The sequence below is a fragment of the Protopterus annectens genome, chromosome 1.part1 (genome assembly GCF_019279795.1).
Source record: "Protopterus annectens isolate FY-2018-M chromosome 1.part1, PAN1.0, whole genome shotgun sequence".
NCBI classification, from domain to species: Eukaryota; Metazoa; Chordata; order Ceratodontiformes; family Protopteridae; genus Protopterus; species Protopterus annectens.
In genome coordinates this window covers 1,977,630,978-1,977,645,180 of record NC_056726.1, presented here as the reverse complement: position 1 = coordinate 1,977,645,180, position 14,203 = coordinate 1,977,630,978, and the positions used below count along the sequence as shown (strand labels likewise).

The window sequence follows — 14,203 nt, the reverse complement described above, 5'->3', positions numbered from 1 at the left end:
ATAAAGCTGTTCAATGCGGAACAGCAGAACAGTGGTTTTCGCTTATGGTCGAATACGGAGTGTTCCGCATAATTCGGAGCACTTGGTTGCTCAGCTCATAATAATGAAACAAGCTTTACTTTCGTTATTATGATTTCATATTATTCCAGTTTGGCATTGTAAAACTTTGAAAACATACTTGCGGCCACACAATTTTCGTAAACGAGCCTTCAAAATTTTGATGGCAAACCTTGCGCATTACACTGTGGTCAGCATAGGTGTTCATGTGAGTGCACACACAGTCACATTCATACACACACACATCAAGCACTGGTGAACTGTGGACCTTTCCCCACCTCTCCTGAGCCATGCTGCAATGGCACTGACAACCAAGGCAACAATGTCATCTCAGGACATATCCTCCTCCAAGCAACTGGAAGAAGCCCACCCAGGCAGGTAGCAAGCTGGTGTCAGCCCATTATATAATATATGAGATATAAGTATATCCACTCACACACACACACTCTCAGAAACAGTTGTCCACTACACTCAGCTCACCACATACACAAACATATGCACTGACACATATGTACCAGTGAGCCACAGAGCTTTGTCCACCTTTCATTCAACCAGTGCTTCAGTGGTTATGGGGGAACAAAGCTAGTGACTGAGGTCAGCTCAGTACACCCCCAGCTAGTGATCATAGCTGCATCATCTTGGTATTAGTGTGCTTATGCCCAACGGTTATCCATTACACAATTCACAACTGACTTACACACACATACACACACACACACACACACACACACACACACACACACACACACACACACACACACACACACACACATATACACACACGTGCACATCAAGTACCATAGTCATACTGTGATTCTCTATCACACATTCAACATTCTGCATTACCAACAGTCATGCATGGACAGACACAATACATGTGCACACACACACTGATGCACACATACATATGAACACTCATATATGTATGTATATATTTATCTCTATAGATATAGTCCTCCACAGGTCCCTCTTGTAGTATTGCTTTCACATGGGAAGCACCCTGGCAAGGATATTGCATGCCTAGCCAACAGACCAAAGTCTCCCCTTCTGCATGTCCCACCCCCTGACCCAAACCCGATAATGCACAATGGTGTATAACTGAAACATTGGCAATAGTATCTCCAGAACTTTCTTGCCATTAGTCATAACACAGAGTATGTTTTCAGTTCTGTCAGATGTATGTCTTATAGCAGTTTCCATTGCGAATGGGCAGATAAGTATCCCCATTGGGTAGCCTTCCTGCTTCATTCATTTTTTTTTGACTGAAGAGTTGTGTTTTTCATGTCAGCAAAGAATGGATAATGCGGCTGCAGGATGCAGACATCAAATACAAATAGTTACATAGTAAATACTGATTATGTCTACAAAAAGGTAAATCAGCAAGCAGGGAGGGGAAAATGTCATTCTGTAGACTTGCCATAATAGCCTGGGATGTAGGCATTTAGTCCAACCTCTTCCTTCAGGCAATTTACAGCCTCTCAGATCCAAGGCAGATCATCAAATATGGAGTTAGAACAGAGAGGGCTTCATGTTGATTATTTATCATTGGTGAACAGGCAGCAGAGACTATTCTGCTCCAGAGCTCAACAGCCAGAGGCTTGGCAAATGGACTCCATGTCAATGTCATGGAAAGGGAAATTGTTTTATGCCTTTTCTTCCTTTCCCCTTATTCCAAAAGTCTAGTTCAAAATCAAGAAGGACAACTCAAATGTGTTGCTGGTGACCCACTTTTGCCCAGACAACACTGGTTATGCATTTTTCTCTCAAAAGGCCAAAGATGATCACCACACGTTACCCTACCAGATAGACTTACACAAAAGAAAGGCAACCTCATTCACCAAAACCTTCAAGCCCTAAATCAGGCAGTTTGAGGATTGAAATATCATTTCGGGATCTATTTTCGGAAGATGTGCTAGAGACAATACAAAGGGAGTGAAAAGCTGCTACATCAAAATCTGATATTTCCAAATTAAAGAGATTGTCTGTTTGGTGGAAAAATAGAAATAAAGTACCCTTCTCATATGGGTCTCCTACTATACTTCCCAGTTCTATTAGACCTACTCAATTCAGGACTATCATATTATTCCAGTAAAGCAAATTTGTAAGCCATTTATACTGTCTGCTTTTCGACCCACCACTTTCTACATGCTTTAAGGAGAAAAAATTTGCAAACGGTGCCCTTCACATCAGACCATCAGGAAAATATATTCTTCGGATCTGAGACCAAAATTATGTCACTGGAAAGTTGACTCTCTCCTTTTGAACTGATGTCTTCTTCTCCTCTTAAACTTTGTAACTGAAAGACTATCTTAATGACATCCCTGACTTCAGCAAAAAGAGTTTGTGCTGCAAGCCCTTATGACATATCCTCCCTGTCTCACCTTTCACAAAGATGGTGTCTCCCCTTAGGACTAACACTTCCATTATACCTAAAGTAGTCAATAAAATGTCACTAAATTACAATATTAACTCACCTACTTTCTTCCCCAATCTTCATAATAAATAAGAAAAAAATTATCATTCTCTGAATGTGCATAGGCAGCTTAGATTCTGTCAAGATAAAACTAAAGATATTACGAAGTATGATCAACTATTCATTTGTTTTCAGGACAAAATTTGGATTACCCTGTTTGTAAACACACCTGCTTGAGATGAATTTCTTTAGCTATTTTCTACCATACTATACCCAAAGCCCTACTTCACATTTAGCTCAAACCTGTTTTAATAGCATCAGTATTACAGAAAGGTATTTTTTTTAAAGTAAGCTGCATTGTTAGTGTTATTGGTAGCAGCAGGCTTAGTATTATGGTTGGCATGCATTACTAAGATGGGCAGAGGTGCTTCACCTGTCCTTATCTCCCTGCCACCTTCTCTTCCCCCGTTTCCTTACTTCATACCTTCTACACCAGATTTTTTCATACAGTTTGTAACTACACAAATGACCAACTTGGACTGTGAGCCAGTAAAGTACTAACACTCAAATGTATGACTTCTGTCAGTTGATCTATATTATTCTTTTCATATATACTATGTAAAATAGTGTGTTAAGCTATGCTTTCTGTACCTTACCATCCACTGTAGTTTAAGGAACTTTCCAGGTTGGGGGGCAGTATTAAGCCAGTTGTGCTGAGCATGTGTTACAAGTAAGATGTAGAATGTGCATGCAGAAGCAACTATGTCGGGTGTACAATAAACTATCCATTAAACTGCTATCATGCCTTCGCTCGTCATTCAACATGGTGTCAGAAGCCAGATGTGAAGTCATTTAAGTCTTGCAAAGTATAATGAAGTACTAGAAGCCGTTTCAGTCTCTAATAAGTGCAACAAAATGTCCGAAGTTGTACAAACCTCTTCAAACTGCAGTGAATGTACACTGTAAGTCATATGAGCCTCTCCATGATAGAATGGAGGTCTAAAGTGCTGGTACTTGCACTTACTTTTATGGAATATCAAACGAACGTCATAAACCGAAAAGTGTATACGGTGATCACATTTACTTTAATGGTGTGTCAGACGGACTTCGCAGATCCAAACCTTTGGTGCTTGATGGCCATGTTGCAGGGAATTGGTGTGTATTTGAACAAAAATATGATATTTTCATAATGGCTGCAAATTCTGACAAAGAATTATGCACCTCAGCATTCATGCTTCTCAATTTAGCTGCCTCAGAGGCTATTGAGCGAGAATATTATTTTGTGTAGCACCTGCTGTTTATGCAGGAGAGGGATAAAAACCACCGTATTATTGCTCAAGCAGAAACGCAGGAAGACCCAGACTATTTAAAATATAAATTCAGGGAACTGTGTAATTCTCAGACAAATATAATGATGGAAAGGCATAAATTTAACACAAGAAATCAAAAGCGTATTGAAGCACATGTTACTAATTTACACAGTAAAGCAAAAGCATGTAAATTTGGGAATTTGCAAGATGATTTAATAAAAGACCGTCTTGTGTGTGGTATAAATAATGATACAGTGTGGAAAATTCTACTGTGTGATAGTGAATTAACACTGAGCAAAGCTATAAAGTTTGCCAGATATATGAACTCACAGATAAACATATGAATATGCTTGCTGTAACTTCCACTGCAAATGTCAGTAGTGTGCAACAGAAATTTAAGACAATAATCCTCATAAGTATAAACCAAAAGGTTCTACCTCATTAATTCCCATTGTTAATTGTCGCAACTGTGGGGGCAGTCATTAATCCAAATTAGAAAAGTGTTTAGCTTATGGTCGGCAGTGTCACAAATGCAAAAAGTGGAATCATTTCAAAACGTTTTGCAAATCAGCACTGGTTGATAGTAAGATTAATCAAAAGCAAGCAGTAAATCAAGCAGAGACTGTGACAAGCTCGAATGGAAATAACTCTTTTTATGTTGATGGTGTTTCCATGGCTGGTGTAACAGTTAAAGTAAATTCAAGCAAGCCAGTAAAGGGCAAAATATATTGTACTGTGCAAATTAATGGGAAGCCAGTACAGCTTAAAGTGGATACCGGATCCAAATGCAATGTCATGTCAGTAAAAGCTTATACAAAAGTAAAAGCTGGAGAATATTTTGACTACATGAAGTGTATAATGTTGGTTGCTTATGGTGGTGAAGAAATTCAGATGGAAGGCACTGTAGCCCTTTCTTGTCATTTTGCAGGCAACAGCTATGACTTGCAATTCTATGTAGTTTGCAGAGATGTATAGTCATTACTAGGCCTCAAAGACAGTCTACGTATGGGCTTGATTTCACTCAGTAAAGAAGTTCATCATTTAAACATGAATGAAAATGATACTTTTTCACAACATATTTTCAAAGAGTATGCTGATCCCTTTACAGACAATCTTGGTAAGCTTCCAGTTACATATTCCATGAAGCTGAACCATGAGATAAACCCAGCTGTTTGACCAGCACGAAAGATTCCAGTAGCAATGCAGAGTAAAGTTAAAGGAGAATTAAACAGAATGGTAAATTCTGGTGTTCTCACTCCTGTGTCAGAACCTGAGTATCGTCTATGGTAGTAGCACATAAGAAAATCTCAGATGATATTCAAATATGTATTGATCTACGTGATTTAAATAAAGTTCTTAAACGTCCTCATCACCCAATGCGTACAGTAGAGGAGGTAGCAGCATTAATGCCAAATTCTTTCAGTTCCAGATGCTAAAAAAACTCCTTTTGGCAAATTTAGTTGGATAACAAAACGTCTTTATTAATGACTTTCAGCACACCATTTGAGAGATATAGATTTTTGAGGATGCCATTTGGGATCAGTTCTGCCAGTGAAGTATTCCATGCTATGGAACAAATATTTGATGGATATCCTTGTGCCATTATAGTTTATGATATTATTGTTAGAGGCAATGAAGAAAAAGAATATAACACAAACCTCAAGAAAATTCTAGATTGAGCACATGAGGTCAACCTCATGCTGAATCCTTTAAAATGTCAATTCAAACTGGAAGAAGTTGCTTATGTTGTTTACATATTCACAAGTTCAGGGCTTCAACCTGATCCATCGAAGGTAATGGCAATCAACGAAATGCCAGTTCCAGAGAATGCCACGTCTTTACAGCGTTTCCTGGGCATGATTAAGTATTTGGGAAAGTTCATTCCTAATCTCAGTGCACTTTCTACACCATTACGCGAGTTAACACGCAAAGTTGTAAAATGGTCTTGATATAAGCAGCATCAAGAAGCATTTGAAACTTTGAAACTGAGAATTTCCAGTCCGGCTATGGTGAGATATTATGATGTTCATAAATCAGTGACTATCACTTGTGATGCTTCACAATATGGTCTTGCTGAAACATGTCTCCAGGAAGGCATTCAAGTTGCATATGCATCTCATACTTTGACTCAAACAGAAATGCACTATGCACAAATAGAAAGAGAGCTTCTTGCAGTTGTGTTTGCATGTTCCAAATTCAATGACTATTCATACAGAAGACCAATTCAGATCGAAACATATCATCAGCCATTGGTAACGATTCTGAACAAACCAATACATGTCACTCCAGCAAGATTGTGGCATATGATGTTAAAATTACAAAAGTACAATTTCAGTATTTTTACAACAAAGGTAAACCCACATATCTCACAGATGCTTTGTACCGAGCACCCAGAAAGATGTCCGAGCAACATGAAAATGAGACAGCAGATTTTGAAGTTATGGAAGTCAATGCATTTCATCATCACAACTTGACGAATTAAGAAATCATGCTGCTGAAGACCCAATTTCTCAAAGACTACATCACATTATTAAACAAGAATGGCCAACATGTGAGACAAGTTTACCACTTAAAATTCAACAGTATTTCCCATACAGTGATGAACTCATTGTGGAAGATGGTATCATTATGAAAGGTCCGAAAGTGGTAGTTCCTAAATCATTGCAAAAGGAATACAGAACAATCCTGCACAGAGGTCACCCAGGCACTGTATCAAGTAGGGCAAGAGGTACTGTGTTTTAGCCCTCAGTGTGTCCAAAGATATTGAAAGAAAGATGATTTCCTGTTCAGTTTGCAACAGTAGTAAACCTCATCAGCAGAAAGAACCTCTACAACTGCACCCAGTCCCTGTTTTACCATGGTCCACAGTTGCTGTAGATATTTTTGAATGGAATGGTCAACATTATCTAGTATTAGCTGACTCATACGCTGGTTGGTTCAAAGTTGACTTACTTTGCAACTTATCATCTATTGCAGTGATTAAGAAACTAAAGAGACATTTCTCACTTCACGGAAGTCCGCATAAAGTCATATCAAATAAGAGTACACAATTTACTAGTCAACGTTTTAAAGAATTTGCTAGATCATGGGATTTCATTTCATTCATGTAAACTGCAGTGGTAGTGCTGCGGTAGCGTTGTCGCCTCACAGTAAGACGTTGTCATGTTCGATTCTCAGCTAAAGCGTCTTCTGTGTGGAGACATGCGTGAATGGGCATACCTTCGTTGAAGGTTGTGCGTCAGAGCTGGCAACTCGGTACGTAAAAATCTACTGCCAATCATTAGCGGACTGGAGTTCCGCTGTGGCGACCCCTAACCGGGAAAAGCCAAAAGATACAACAACAACAACAACAACAACATGGGATTTCATTCATGTAACCAGCATTCCAAAATACCCACAAGCTAATGGCTTAGCTGAACGTGCAGTTCGTAATGCAAAGAATTTGATGGAAAAGTCCAAATGGGAAGGAACCAATGTATTTCTTAATTTACTGAATCTTTGAAACATTCCTCATGACTAGATGCTTGGTTCACCTGCTCAAAGACTGATGTCAAGACAAACATGAACAACTCTTCCAATTGATAAAAGGCTGTTAGTGCCAATCACAAAGAGCAATGAGGTAGTCAAAGCTCAACTATATAAAAAAAGTAATTCACTGAAGGTAGATTATGACAGAACCAGTAAACCTGTTCAACCATTATTGCAAGGTGAAGTTGTCTGGATGCAAACTTTGAAAGGTCATGATCGCATGGGAATTGTGAAAGACATTTGTGTTGAATCAAGGTATTACATAATTCAATCCGAAGGTGTTGATTACAGAAGAAATCACATAGACATTTTACCTGTCTCAGAGCCAAAGCCACAACAGACTGTGTGTAGTAGTGATTCCAGTTCCTTGACTAAATCACTAACTGATCAAGTTCCAAAAAGTGGACAGTCTTGTTTGTATAATTCTGATATACCAAATGATGTTTCTGTGCCACATAAATCTCTTGAAACAGATTGTGTTTCTAATAGTCAAAATATGTATGTGACAAGGGCAGGGAGAATCTGCAAACCTAATCCCAGATATGTACAGTAAATTGCATTTGTAGTCAGACAGCCAGTGTTGAATTATTTACACAATGTATAATTCTTGAAAGTAACTCAAGATATGTCAATGCAGATTTGTGCATCTGTAGTTTAAGGAACTTTGCAGATTGGGAGGCAGTATTAAGCCAGTTCTACTGAGCATGTGTTACAAGTAAGATGTAGGAAGTGCATGCAGAAGCAGCTATGCTGGGTGTACAATAAACTATCTGTTAAACTGCCATCATGCCTTCACTCATCATTCAACATACTGTGTACTATAAATATGCGTATGTGCATAATATGTATGTGTGTGTTTGTATATAAACAGACACACATACACCAGTTCACAGGTAAATACTAGGCTATCAGTATGCAGACTATTACAAGCCTAGCCAATAACCAGAGTTCAGAATCAAACCCTGCAACTTGTATCTGTGAGGTAAAGCCCTTAACTGTTTTGACAAATACTCCCCTATCATGTTACAAGACTGCAAATACTAAGCTGTGGAGAGAGTGTAGAGTCAAAACATGCCATGCTTAGGCCAAAACTCTGATGCAATTATGTTGACTGTACAATTACAGTACTGTAAAAGTCTGCAACATAGCTCTGAGTACTTGGTTACAATACCTGCTGTCTATATTACTTGCTCTTTGTGCATTGTTACAGTACATAGCGCATATGTACTACTATATTAGAAATCACTGTAATACATTTTATATACAAAGAACACTTATCAACAGTTTACTAACAACTTCAAGCAGGAAGCTCAAAAGACAATTAAAATGTGCTACTTTATATTTGGAAATAGTTCCTTTGATGAATTAATATTTTACCATGGATATGGGTAAAAAAATTCTTAACACTCTGTTCTACAGACCCTTTCAATATGCAACTACATGGAACATGGACTTTTCAGGTCTCAAAATGAGGGCTGTTCCTCATAACTAGGAGCACTTGAGATGTATGCTTGGAATAAGCAAGTACATATCAAAAGATAGTGCTCAAGTACAGAGGGAAAGCACCCTAGGGAGGTGTCAAAACATTGTGCTCTTGGCATTCAAATCAAAATGTAAAACTGTTTGTTACAATGTATTGTGAAGTAACATCAAAGTGCACACCAGACACCTTGTCTGCAAAAGTATTTCATGTGAATCATACAGATTAAAATACAGAAAACTCCACCACTTACTCTGAAATGAAGGAATGACACCACATTAATTTGTAAGATAATACAGACTGCATGTCTGAATGACATCAGAAAGCATAACATGTGAATGGAGTTGCACAAGAATGAACTTGACTGCTTCTGATAGGAAAGGAGTAGCACTGCTGGAAATCTATTATACCATCTGAAAGGAGACTGAACACATCAGGACTCCAAAGTAAACAAGTGTTTTTTTTCTGACAAAAGACAATGGAAGAAGAGGTATGAAAAAACAAATGTTCTGCCAGTTATACCTTATATAGCTTATATAGCTATGAGCACAACAATTGTCTTAACTGTCATACATCTTACTTCAAAGGAATGACAAAAGCCAAATCATAGTGGGCCATGTAGAACAGCAGAAATACAAACTCTGTTATCAGTTTCTGGCATTCAAAAATAGCCAAATACATTATCTGAGAAACGCTTTACCTCTCCCACCTTGGGAATGTGTAGAGATTCACTGAGGCTATCACCCACTGTGTCAAAATAATATATACATAGAACAATCTATCTGTAAAATGCCAGACATATGACTGTAATCAAATATCACACACCTCTTTTCTATATTCTAGCAACATGGTATTAGTCACTGTCCCTATCATCATCTCACATTTTTATCCATGCCTACACTCCCTACTTCCCACTCTAACCTCTCCTCTCATCTTGTATTTGAATTTTATCAGACCCTGCCTAGTAAACACCCTTTAACAATCAACCTACAACTTTTCAGTTTCTGAAGATACAGAATCCTAGTCACTCTGTGATATTATATCATGACCACCCCAAAACGTGCACACTGATTGGCCAGCGTGCCCGTTGTAAATCGAGTTATACTAATGGAAAAAGGTCCGGTCGCCCGGACTTTTTTCCATTAGTATAACTGCTTTTAAAACACTGTCTCGCTATGTTAAATGGGTTTAACATAGCGAGACAGCTTTAAAATAAGCAACGGAGATCTCCGTTGCTTATTTTAAAGCTGTCTCGCTATGTTAAACCCCATTTAACATAGCGAGACAGTGGTTTAAAAGCAACGGAGAAAGCAAGCTCTCCATTGCTTTTTAGTTTAGCTATGTTAAATGAGTTTAACATAGCGAGACAGTTTTAAAATAAGCAATGGACATCTCCGTTGCTTATTTTAAAACTGTCTCGCTATGTTAAACTCATTTAACATAGCGAAACACTAAAAAGCAACGGAGATCTTGCTTTCTCCGTTGCTTTTGCTCAACTCTGATGTACCGCGCAGGCGCGCAGTACATCAGAACTGCCGCGGATGCCAGACATCTGCGGAAGGGCAGTAAACAAGCATTATACTATGCCATTATTTAAGAAAAGTAATAGTTTCTTTTCTTAAATAATGTCATGGTATAATAGCAATAACCCACTTCTGGGTGTGGGTAATGCTAAATTTACCCACGGTTGGCTTTGTTTGGTCCCTCGGGCTTCGCCCTCGGGACCAAACCACGCCAACCATGGGTAAATTTAGCATTACCCACACCCAGGCGTGGGTTATTGCTATATTAATCCACTTTCTCCTTCATAGCTTCTTCACAGTGCTGTTTACTTATACTTCTGTTCCTGTACAGATCAAGTATTTTTACTTTTAAATGTTAAATGAATGTAACTACCATTCAAATATGTGAACTTTTATTGTCATGGGCCATTTTAAGTTTAGTCAAATTTCAACCCTGTACCTTGTATTTATGAGGTAAACACTTTAACCATTATACCAACACCCCACCCATGTGTCTTATTTAATTTTAATTCTCTCTTTGCTGCTGAAAGGTGGATTTAGTACAGTTGACATCCCAGCTAAACCAAATTAAAATTATGTTGTTAACCATGAAACCATGTTAGCCTATGTATTGAGGCTGACAGATGGCATAGAAACACAATACTGCAAGTTGGGATGTTTATCAACCTTTTCATAAGAAACATACACAATAAATCTGAATTTGTCATACAAAATGCTTGAGGTGTACTTGCCTGTACTTAGTTATGTGTAAGTAATTATGTGTATGCAAATTAGTGTCTGCATTCCTAAATACATGCCCACAGATTATTACATATTACATCCACAGCAATAATTTGAGCTGTAGTACCTTGTCAAGACAGGTGGGCAAACGAGTTTGTATCGGGTCTTCACATTCATATTCTCATTAGAGTGTTTTCCATTCATCCATGAATATTGTACAAAACCTCAACAGAGCTAAAGATAATGACTGCATTGTAGCAGTTACAGTCTTAGGATTTCAAGAAAGTAATGGCTAAAAGTTTTTAACATGCATCTGGTGTGACACACTATCTGATACAGCAATGCATAAATCAACGCACGCACACACACACACACACACACACACACACACACACACACACACACACACACACACACAAACACAGAACACACACACAGGTAAGGAAGTCGTGCTACTCTTACATGGCAAGAGGCTCCCTTATGTCAGTTTCTAATTCTTTGTGTGCAATTGCTGTCACTGTTGCACCACTTTAGTAACTACATGGCATCATAAGAAATTATTCTATCACTATTAAGGCTATTAATAGATAACATCATTTACCAACTATCTCTCTCACTTTCTTTGTATTTACCCTTTCCATTCCTTCCAGTTATACCACCCTCTATATATCCATTACAGCATGCCCTTCTCATAGTTACAGATTTCCTGAAATCTCATTTCACTATCTACTCCCCCTAGATTAATGAGTACTTCACATACTGTCCCAACATACTGTTTTAACAAGTCTTTGGATGCAATCTCCTAATGATACTCACGGTGCTAATTATCTACACACATGCAAACAGAGTACTTACATGTACTTATTAGCTAACAACTCATACATTTCGTACACTTCACTTTATCTGACTTTCACACATAATCTATTTTTTCCTATGGTAACCTGTAACTTACATCCAAATTTTTATTTTATTTTATTTTATTTGTACTTTCATAAGTGGGAAAGTCTGACTGAGCCAACAGCCCATTTTCAGCAGCGGTCTGTGTAGAAAAGCTCCACAACAGATTCAAAAACATTTAAACAGTACTTGATGAGTAATTATATACAAGGGGAGAAAATCCCTGCAACATATTAAATATTTTACAATGAGTTGGGAAGAAAGGGTCCAGAAATGCACACATAAAAGTATTTTAAAGTATCGGCTATGTAATTATATACAAAGACAAAAATCCCCACAACAGATAAAAACACAAGCAGACTGAAATACTTTTACAGAAATATCACTAGGATAAATTGTGATCAAGAATACACTGCAGAAGTGGATAGCCTATGTCAAGTAAACTAATACAAAGTTATTCAAAATATTGATTGTATTTCCAGTAATATATGCAGGAAATAAATAACAGAGTATTCTGTTAACAAAACAGAGGAATAGAATGAGAGAGATGAGGAGGAGTAATGAGCAGGATGGAAAATTAAGGACATGGAGAGAGAGTTTATTATTAGAAAGATGAGAATATTATGGAAGGACACGGAAGAGGAATATAAATAGCAGTAAGTGATGGCTGAAGAGGTAGAACAGCATATTTCAGTAGTGTGGTATCACTAAAGTGAGAGCTTATTTTGAATGTCACTGTGGATTTTTTCTCCCTGGGACTCAGAAGAAAATGGGATCTTAGCTCAAACGACCCAGTCAAATATAGTTCTCAACCTTCCTTATCCAAAATGTGGTATATAACCACTCATTATGGCCATCAAACAATTTTAGTACATTTACTAAAAATTTAACTCCCCCACCCTTAGTTACCTTTATCACCAGTCTGTCTAACATCCCTTTTGTAAACTTTAACTTATATATTATCGACTGCTTTCTCTTCTACAGTCCTACTGATTTCATTACAGTTACTGCTCCTGGGTTGTTCCTGGAAATATAATGGTACAGTTCTACTGATTGTATTATATTTACTGCTACTTGTTTGTTTGTACTACAGTGGAGTTTTCCCCCTGGGACTCCACTAGTTAAAGTGACCTTGATTTGCACTGTTTTTAGATGCTGTAAAATAATTGCTGTTGTACTAATGTTTACTGTTACTATGTTTTGCATATTGTCTTATATTATTGTAGAGCTTTTCTCCCTGGGTCTCCGCTGAAAACGAGCCTCTGCCCAGTCGGAGATACCCGGTCAACAAATGTAATAAATAAATAAATAAGTTCAAAGCATTGTATAGATGTTACTTTATACATACAAAATTTTATTCAGATGCATTAATATGATGCATGGTAATAACAATGGATGTATAAGCTAATCTCTTTTGATATTATTTGGCTTAAATATGCAAATTAGAACTGTGTATGTGTGCATTTTAATACATTTTTGTTACTTAAAAATAAGAAAAATAAATAAATAAATAAATAAAAGGAAATTGGCTACCTTCTCCAGTGGCACTGAGGGATAAATCTCTGATTATGACACAAGTTTAATTACCATATCAGGCAACTGACGAACCAAGCAGAGGAAGGTGGTTTATATCCATCCTGGAAGAGGAGGGTTGGAAGTTCTGGTCAGCCATACACACAGATCTGGGAAAGACAAACCATATGGCAGAGGATGGAAGTGTGTCTTGAGTGGGGGAGTACGCCTAAAGCGGGTTGCAGATGAGCTGTTCAGCCTGGTAATGTCAGTCCTTACCTGCATTTGTGAAGAAGTGTGCACACATATGTTGTGGGCATACGTCCATATGCCTACATCAGTATCAACAGACAGGGACTTAGAATACACAAGAAGTGTCTCTGGTTGTTGGGATACTGCTCTTTGTTATATCTGTTGATATTCTACTGGGGACTTAGGACAATTTCTTTCATGTGGTTTCATTCCAATATTTATTTATTCCATGTCTATTACACAAAATTACAGCCACAGTTAGATACACACACACACACACACACACATATATTTAATGCCATTTTACTGATCTGGTAAATCAGAATTTAGTAAAAAACCAGGCAGTAAGTACAATGCATGTCAGGAAGTCACCATCCTGACAACTTCATGAGTAACTTATTTAACTGGTCTTGAAAATTTCAAAGGCTTAAACATGCTGGACAGAATTTATGCTACACATTTCAGTTCTAATTCATACTGAAGATGTATTAAATTGCATGCAGACCTGTAA

General features: G+C 37.7%; 1 protein-coding gene across 2 annotated transcripts in view; it reads right to left on the bottom strand.

Annotated features, from left to right (window-relative positions):
- The window catches only part of LOC122813124 (phosphofurin acidic cluster sorting protein 1-like), a 3,500,289-nt gene that overhangs the window by 2,308,371 nt on the left and 1,177,715 nt on the right, over positions 1–14,203 (bottom strand). The gene's annotated exons all lie outside the window — the stretch shown is intronic.